Source organism: Oncorhynchus gorbuscha, unplaced genomic scaffold, assembly GCF_021184085.1.
Source record: "Oncorhynchus gorbuscha isolate QuinsamMale2020 ecotype Even-year unplaced genomic scaffold, OgorEven_v1.0 Un_scaffold_2632, whole genome shotgun sequence".
Taxonomy (NCBI): domain Eukaryota; kingdom Metazoa; phylum Chordata; class Actinopteri; order Salmoniformes; family Salmonidae; genus Oncorhynchus; species Oncorhynchus gorbuscha.
Window position 1 is genome coordinate 55,001 of NW_025747089.1, and position 10,000 is coordinate 65,000.

At 32.6% G+C, this 10,000-nt stretch overlaps 1 pseudogene; it reads left to right on the forward strand.

The window, feature by feature from the left end:
* LOC124026143 overlaps positions 1 to 10,000 on the forward strand; it is a 54,127-nt pseudogene that overhangs the window by 41,701 nt on the left and 2,426 nt on the right.

Here is a 10,000-nt window from a genome sequence, read left to right on the forward strand (position 1 = left end):
AGGTTCTATGCAGCAGAGATTGCCATAGGTCTGTTCTTCCTTCATCTGAAAGGAATAATTTACAGGTAAGTCTTTCGTCACAACATCATCTCAGACAGAGATATTCATCACAACATCATCTCAGACAGAGATACTCATCACAACATCATCTCAGACAGAGATATTCATCACAACATCATCTCAGACAGAGATACTCATCACAACATCATCTCAGACAGAGATACTCATCACAACATCATCTCAGACAGAGATACTCATCACAACATCATCTCAGACAGAGATACTCATCACAACATCATCTCAGACAGAGATATTCATCACAACATCCTCTCAGACAGAGATATTCATTACAACATCATCTCAGACAGAGATACTCATCACAACATCCTCTCAGACAGAGATACTCATCACAACATCATCTCAGACAGAGATATTCATTACAACATCATCTCAGACAGAGATACTCATCACAACATCATCTCAGACAGAGATACTCATCACAACATCATCTCAGACAGAGATACTCATCACAACATCATCTCAGACAGAGATACTCATCACAACATCATCTCAGACAGAGATATTCATCACAACATCATCTCAGACAGAGATACTCATCACAACATCATCTCAGACAGAGATATTCATCACAACATCATCTCAGACAGAGATATTCATCACAACATCCTCTCAGACAGAGATACTCATCACAACATCATCTCAGACAGAGATACTCATCACAACATCCTCTCAGACAGAGATACTCATCACAACATCCTCTCAGACAGAGATATTCATCACAACATCATCTCAGACAGAGATACTCATCACAACATCATCTCAGACAGAGATACTCATCACAACATCATCTCAGACAGAGATACTCATCACAACATCATCTCAGACAGAGATACTCATCACAACATCATCTCAGACAGAGATACTCATCACAACATCATCTCAGACAGAGATACTCATCACAACATCATCTCAGACAGAGATATTCATCACAACATCATCTCAGACAGAGATATTCATCACAACATCCTCTCAGACAGAGATACTCATCACAACATCATCTCAGACAGAGATACTCATCACAACATCCTCTCAGACAGAGATATTCATCACAACATCATCTCAGACAGAGATACTCATCACAACATCATCTCAGACAGAGATACTCATCACAACATCATCTCAGACAGAGATACTCATCACAACATCGTCTCAGACAGAGATATTCATCACAACATTGTCTCAGACAGAGATACTCATCACACCTGTGTCTCGTCTCCTGTAGGGATCGTACCCTTCTGTCTGAGAGTCGAGTCTGTCTCTGTGTCAAATTAAGATAGTCTGTCTCTGTGTGCCTCTCCTAGGGATCTGAAGCTGGACAACATGATGCTGAAGGACACATTAAGATAGTCTGTCTGTTTCTCTTGTCTCCTGTAGGGATCTGAAGCTGGACAACGTGATGCTGAAGGACACATTAAGATGGTCTGTCTCTGTGTGCCTCTCCTAGGGATCTGAAGCTGGACAACGTGATGCTGAGGGACACATTAAGATAGTCTGTCTCTGTGTGCCTCTCCTAGGGATCTGAAGCTGGACAACGTGATGCTGGATGCAGAAGGACACATTAAGATAGTCTGTCTCTGTGTGCCTCTCCTAGGGATCTGAAGCTGGACAACGTGATGCTGGATGCAGAAGGACACATTAAGATCGCGGACTTTGGGATGTGCAAAGAGAACATGTTAGACGGTGTCACCACCAAGACGTTCTGTGGGACCCCAGACTACATCGCTCCTGAGGTGTGTGTGTGTGTGTGTGTGTGTGTGTGTGTGTGTGTGTGTGTGTGTGTGTGTGTGTGTGTGTGTGTGTGTGTGTGTGTGTGTGTGTGTGTGTGTGTGTGTGTGTGTGTGTGTGTGTGTGTGTGTGTGAATGTTTGTGTGTGTTTGAGCGTGTGTGTGTGTGTGTGTGTGTGTGTGTGTGTGTGTATGTGTGTGTGTGTGTGTGAATAATTAAGTTGATTATGTATCACACGTTAGTTTGACAGGAGAGACAGCTGGTTCAGTTCCTAGTGTTAACACCTACTGTGTGAGAGAGACAACACACACACACAAAACACACACACACACACACACACACACACACACACACACACACACACACACACACACACACACACGCTCAAACACACACAAACATTCACACACACACACACACAGACACACACACACACACACACACACACACACACACACACACACACACACACACACACACACACACACACACACACACACACACACACACACACACACACACACACACACACACACACAAAACACTCACACACACTCGTAGTGCTGTAGACAGTGTGTTATGGTCAGCGCAGGCTCATCTATCATGCTGTCTAGACCAGCTTCACCTAACATGATGTCTAGACCAGGTTCTACTCTACTCTGTTATACTCTATTGTATTCTACTATATTATACTATATTCTCCATTATATTCTTCTCTACTCTATTATACTCTATTCTCTGTTATATTCTACTCTACTCTGTTATACTCTATACTCTATTGTATTCTACTCTATTATACTATATTCTCCATTATATTCTTCTCTACTCTATTATACTCTATTCTCTGTTATATTCTACTCTACTCTATTATACTATATTCTCCATTATATTCTTCTCTACTCTATTATACTCTATACTCTATTGTATTCTATTCTATTATACTCTATACTCTATTGTATTCTACTCTATTATACTCTATTCTCTGTTATATTCTACTCTATTCTATTATACTCTATACTCTATTGTATTCTACTCTATTATACTCTATTCTCTGTTATATTCTACTCTACTCTGTTATACTCTATACTCTATTATATTCTACTCTACTCTGTTATACTCTATACTCTATTATATTCTACTCTACTCAATTGTACTCTATTAAATTCTACTCTACTCTGTTATACTCTATTATATTCTACTCTTACATTCTACTCTACTCTGTTATACTCTATTATATTATACTCTTACATTCTACTCTACTCTGTTATACTCTATTATATTCTACTCTATTATTCTCTATTCTCCATTATATTATACTCTACAATATTATACTCTATTCGCTATTATATTCTACTCTACTCTATTATACTCTATACCCTATTATATTCTACTGTACTCTATTACACTCTATTATATTATACTCTACTCAATTGTACTCTATTAAATTCTACTCTACTCTGTTATACTCTATTATATTCTACTCTTACATTCTACTCTACTCTATCATAATCTATTATATTCTACTCTACTCTATTATACTATATTGTATTCTACTCTATTATATTCTACTCTACTCTATTATACTATATTCCACATTATATTCTTCTCTGCTCTATTATACTCTATTCTCTGTTATATTCTACTCTACTCTATTACACTCTATTATATTCTACTGTATTATACTCTATTCTCCATTATATTCTACTCTGCTCTATTCTCTATTATATTCTACTCTACTCTATTATACTCTATTCTCTATTATATTCTAATATACTCTATTATACTATATTCTCTATTTTATTATACTCTATTGTGCTCTATTACATTCTACTCTACTCCGTTATGCTCTATTATATTCTACTCTACTCTATTATACTCTATACTCTATTGTATTCTACTCTACTCTATTATACTCTATTCTCTATTATATTCTAATATACTCTATTATACTCTATTCTCTATTTTATTACACTCTATTGTGCTCTATTACATTCTACTCTACTCTGTTATGCTCTATTATATTCTACTCTATTATACTCTATTATCCATTATATTATACTCTACTCTATTATACTCTATTCTCCAGTATATTCTACTCTACTCTATTATACACTACACTCTATTATATTCTACTCTACTCTATTATACTATATTGTATTCTACTCGATTATACTCTATTCTCTATTATATTCTACTCTACTATATTATACTATATTCCACATTATATTCTTCTCTGCTCTATTATACTCTATTCTCTGTTATATTCTACTCTACTCTATTATACTCTATACCCTATTATATTCTACTCTACTCTATTACACTCTATTATATTCTACTGTATTATACTCTATTCTCCATTATATTCTACTCTGCTCTATTCTCTATTATATTCTACTCTACTCTATTATACTCTATACTCTATTGTATTCTACTCTACTCTATTATACTCTATTCTCTATTATATTCTAATATACTCTATTATACTATATTCTCTATTTTATTATACTCTATTGTGCTCTATTACATTCTACTCTACTCCGTTATGCTCTATTATATTCTACTCTACTCTATTATACTCTATACTCTATTGTATTCTACTCTACTCTATTATACTCTATTCTCTATTATATTCTAATATACTCTATTATACTCTATTCTCTATTTTATTATACACTATTGTGCTCCATTACATTCTACTCTACTCTGTTATACTCTATACTCTATTATATTCTACTCTACTCTGTTATACTCTATACTCTATTATATTCTACTCTACTCAATTGTACTCTATTAAATTCTACTCTACTCTATTATACTCTATTATATTCTACTCTTACATTCTACTCTACTCTGTTATACTCTATTATATTCTACTCTTACATTCTACTTTACTCTGTTATACTCTATTATATTCTACTCTATTATTCTCTATTCTCCATTATATTATACTCTACAATATTATACTCTATTCGCTATTATATTCTACTCTACTCTATTATACTCTATACCCTATTATATTCTACTGTACTCTATTACACTCTATTATATTATACTCTACTCAATTGTACTCTATTAAATTCTACTCTACTCTGTTATACTCTATTATATTCTACTCTTACATTCTACTCTACTCTATCATAATCTATTATATTCTACTCTACTCTATTATACTATATTGTATTCTACTCTATTATATTCTACTCTACTCTATTATACTATATTCCACATTATATTCTTCTCTGCTCTATTATACTCTATTCTCTGTTATATTCTACTCTACTCTATTATACTCTATACCCTATCATATTCTACTCTACTCTATTACACTCTATTATATTCTACTGTATTATACTCTATTCTCCATTATATTCTACTCTGCTCTATTCTCTATTATATTCTACTCTACTCTATTATACTCTATTCTCTATTATATTCTAATATACTCTATTATACTATATTCTCTATTTTATTATACTCTATTGTGCTCTATTACATTCTACTCTACTCCGTTATGCTCTATTATATTCTACTCTACTCTATTATACTCTATACTCTATTGTATTCTACTCTACTCTATTATACTCTATTCTCTATTATATTCTAATATACTCTATTATACTCTATTCTCTATTTTATTACACTCTATTGTGCTCTATTACATTCTACTCTACTCTGTTATGCTCTATTATATTCTACTCTATTATACTCTATTATCCATTATATTATACTCTACTCTATTATACTCTATTCTCCAGTATATTCTACTCTACTCTATTATACACTACACTCTATTATATTCTACTCTACTCTATTATACTATATTGTATTCTACTCGATTATACTCTATTCTCTATTATATTCTACTCTACTATATTATACTATATTCCACATTATATTCTTCTCTGCTCTATTATACTCTATTCTCTGTTATATTCTACTCTACTCTATTATACTCTATACCCTATTATATTCTACTCTACTCTATTACACTCTATTATATTCTACTGTATTATACTCTATTCTCCATTATATTCTACTCTGCTCTATTCTCTATTATATTCTACTCTACTCTATTATACTCTATACTCTATTGTATTCTACTCTACTCTATTATACTCTATTCAATCACCACCTTCCGGAGACACCTGAAACCCCACCTCTTTACTACTCTATTATACTCTATTATACTCTATACTCTATTGTATTCTACTCTACTCTATTATACTCTATTCAATCACCACCTTCCGGAGACACCTGAAACCCCACCTCTTTAAGGAATACCTAGGATAGGTTAAGTAATCCCTCTCACCCCACCCCCCCTAAGTTTTAGATGCACTATTGTTAAGTGACTGTCCCACTGGATGTCATAAGGTGAATGCACCAATTTGTAAGTCGCTCTGGATAAGAGCGTCTGCTAAATGACTTAAATGTAATGTAAATGTAATATTCTAATATACTCTATTATACTATATTCTCTATTTTATTATACTCTATTGTGCTCTATTACATTCTACTCTACTCCGTTATGCTCTATTATATTCTACTCTACTCTATTATACTCTATACTCTATTGTATTCTACTCTACTCTATTATACTCTATTCTCTATTATATTCTAATATACTCTATTATACTCTATTCTCTATTTTATTATACACTATTGTGCTCCATTACATTCTACTCTACTCTGTTATACTCTATACTCTATTATATTCTACTCTACTCTGTTATACTCTATACTCTATTATATTCTACTCTACTCAATTGTACTCTATTAAATTCTACTCTACTCTGTTATACTCTATTATATTCTACTCTTACATTCTACTCTACTCTGTTATACTCTATTATATTCTACTCTTACATTCTACTCTACTCTGTTATACTCTATTATATTCTACTCTATTATTCTCTATTCTCCATTATATTATACTCTACAATATTATACTCTATTCGCTATTATATTCTACTCTACTCTATTATACTCTATACCCTATTATATTCTACTGTACTCTATTACACTCTATTATATTCTACTCTACTCAATTGTACTCTATTAAATTCTACTCTACTCTGTTATACTCTTTTATATTCTACTCTTACATTCTACTCTACTCTATCATAATCTATTATATTCTACTCTACTCTATTATACTATATTGTATTCTACTCTATTATATTCTACTCTACTCTATTATACTATATTCCACATTATATTCTTCTCTGCTCTATTATACTCTATTCTCTGTTATATTCTACTCTACTCTATTATACTCTATACCCTATTATATTCTACTCTACTCTATTACACTCTATTATATTCTACTGTATTATACTCTATTCTCCATTATATTCTACTCTATTATACTCTATTCTCTGTTATATTCTACTCTACTCTATTATACTCTATACCCTATTATATTCTACTCTACTCTATTACACTCTATTATATTCTACTGTATTATACTCTATTCTCCATTATATTCTACTCTGCTCTATTCTCTATTATATTCTACTCTACTCTATTATACTCTATTCTCTATTATATTCTAATATACTCTATTATACTATATTCTCTATTTTATTATACTCTATTGTGCTCTATTACATTCTACTCTACTCCGTTATGCTCTATTATATTCTACTCTACTCTATTATACTCTATACTCTATTGTATTCTACTCTACTCTATTATACTCTATTCTCTATTATATTCTAATATACTCTATTATACTCTATTCTCTATTTTATTACACTCTATTGTGCTCTATTACATTCTACTCTACTCTGTTATGCTCTATTATATTCTACTCTATTATACTCTATTATCCATTATATTATACTCTACTCTATTATACTCTATTCTCCAGTATATTCTACTCTACTCTATTATACACTACACTCTATTATATTCTACTCTACTCTATTATACTATATTGTATTCTACTCGATTATACTCTATTCTCTATTATATTCTACTCTACTATATTATACTATATTCCACATTATATTCTTCTCTGCTCTATTATACTCTATTCTCTGTTATATTCTACTCTACTCTATTATACTCTATACCCTATTATATTCTACTCTACTCTATTACACTCTATTATATTCTACTGTATTATACTCTATTCTCCATTATATTCTACTCTGCTCTATTCTCTATTATATTCTACTCTACTCTATTATACTCTATACTCTATTGTATTCTACTCTACTCTATTATACTCTATTCTCTATTATATTCTAATATACTCTATTATACTATATTCTCTATTTTATTATACTCTATTGTGCTCTATTACATTCTACTCTACTCCGTTATGCTCTATTATATTCTACTCTACTCTATTATACTCTATACTCTATTGTATTCTACTCTACTCTATTATACTCTATTCTCTATTATATTCTAATATACTCTATTATACTCTATTCTCTATTTTATTATACTCTATTGTGCTCTATTACATTCTACTCTACTCTGTTATGCTCTATTATATTCTACTCTATTATAATCTATTCTCCATTATATTATACTCTACTCTATTATACTCTATTCTCTATTATATTCTACTCTACTCTATTATACTCTACACTCTATTATATTCTACTCTACTCTATTATACTCTATACTCTATTACATTCTACTCTACTCTATTATACTCTATACTCTATTATATTCTACTCTACTCAATTGTACTCTTTTAAATTATACTCTACTCTGTTATACTCTATTATATTCTACTCTTACATTCTACTCTACTCTGTTATACTCTATTATATTCTACTCTTACATTCTACTCTACTCTGTTATACTCTATTATATTCTACTCTACTCTATCCTACTCTATTATATTCTACTCTATTATTCTCTATTCTCCATTATATTACACTCTACAATATTCTACTCTATTCTCTATTATATTCTACTCTACTCTTATACTCTATGCTCTATTATATTCTACTCTATTATCCTCAATTCTATTATTCTCTATTATATTCTACTCTATTATACTTTATTCTATTATATGCTATTATTTTCTTCTATTATACTCTATACTGTACTCTATTATACTCTATTCTATTTTATTCTACTCTATTTTACTCTATATTATACTTTACTCTATTCCACTCTACTATATTCTACTCTATTTTATTCTTCTCTATTCTACTCTATATTCTACTCTACTCTGTTCCATTCTACTCTATCCTTCTCTATTCTACTCTATTCAACTCTATTATATTCTACACTTTTCTACTCTATATTATATTATCCTCTATTCCACTCTGCTCTATTCTACTATACTCTACCCCTATTGTACTCTACTCTATTTTATTCTACTCTATTCTACTCTATATTATACTCTACTCTATTCCACTCTACTCTATTCTACTTTACTCTATTTAATTCTACTCTATTCTATTATATTATAATCTCTTCTACTCTTCTGCTCTCTTCTATTCTTTTTTATATTCTACTCTATTCTACTAAATTCTATTCTATCGTACTCTCTTCTAATCTATTCTGTTCTTCTATATTCTCTCCTCTCCTCTCCTCTCCTCTCCTCTCCTCTCCCTCCCTCTCCTCTCCTCTCCTCTCCTCTCCTCTCCTCTCCTCTCCTCTCCTCTCCCCTCCCCTCCCCTCCTCTCCTCTCCTCTCCTCTCCTCTCCTCTCCTCTCCTCCAGATCATTGCGTACCAGCCCTATGGGAAGTCAGTGGACTGGTGGGCCTTTGGAGTTCTGCTGTATGAGATGCTGGCTGGACAGGTAGGTGTGTGTGTGTGTGTGCGCACATATGTTAACATTTACTGTGGATATTAACCAATCCCCTCTGTCCTCTCCTCCTCCCTCTGTCCTGTCCTCCCCTCTGTCCTGTCCTCCCCTCTGTCCTGTCCTCCCCTCCTCCCTCTGTCCTCCCCTCCTCCCTCTGTCCTCCCCTCCTCCCTCTGTCCTGTCCTCCCCTCTGTCCTGTCCTCCCCTCTGTCCTAGCCTCCCTTCGACGGTGAGGACGAGGATGAGTTGTTCCAGTCCATCATGGAGCATCACGTCTCCTACCCCAAGTCTATGTCCAAGGAAGCTGTCGCCATCTGCAAAGGGGTGAGGGGGAAAACACACCTCCTAATAACTTAATTGATTGTTTGTCTTCCGTGTCACTGCAATTTAGAGAGAGAGAGAGAGAGAGAGAGAGA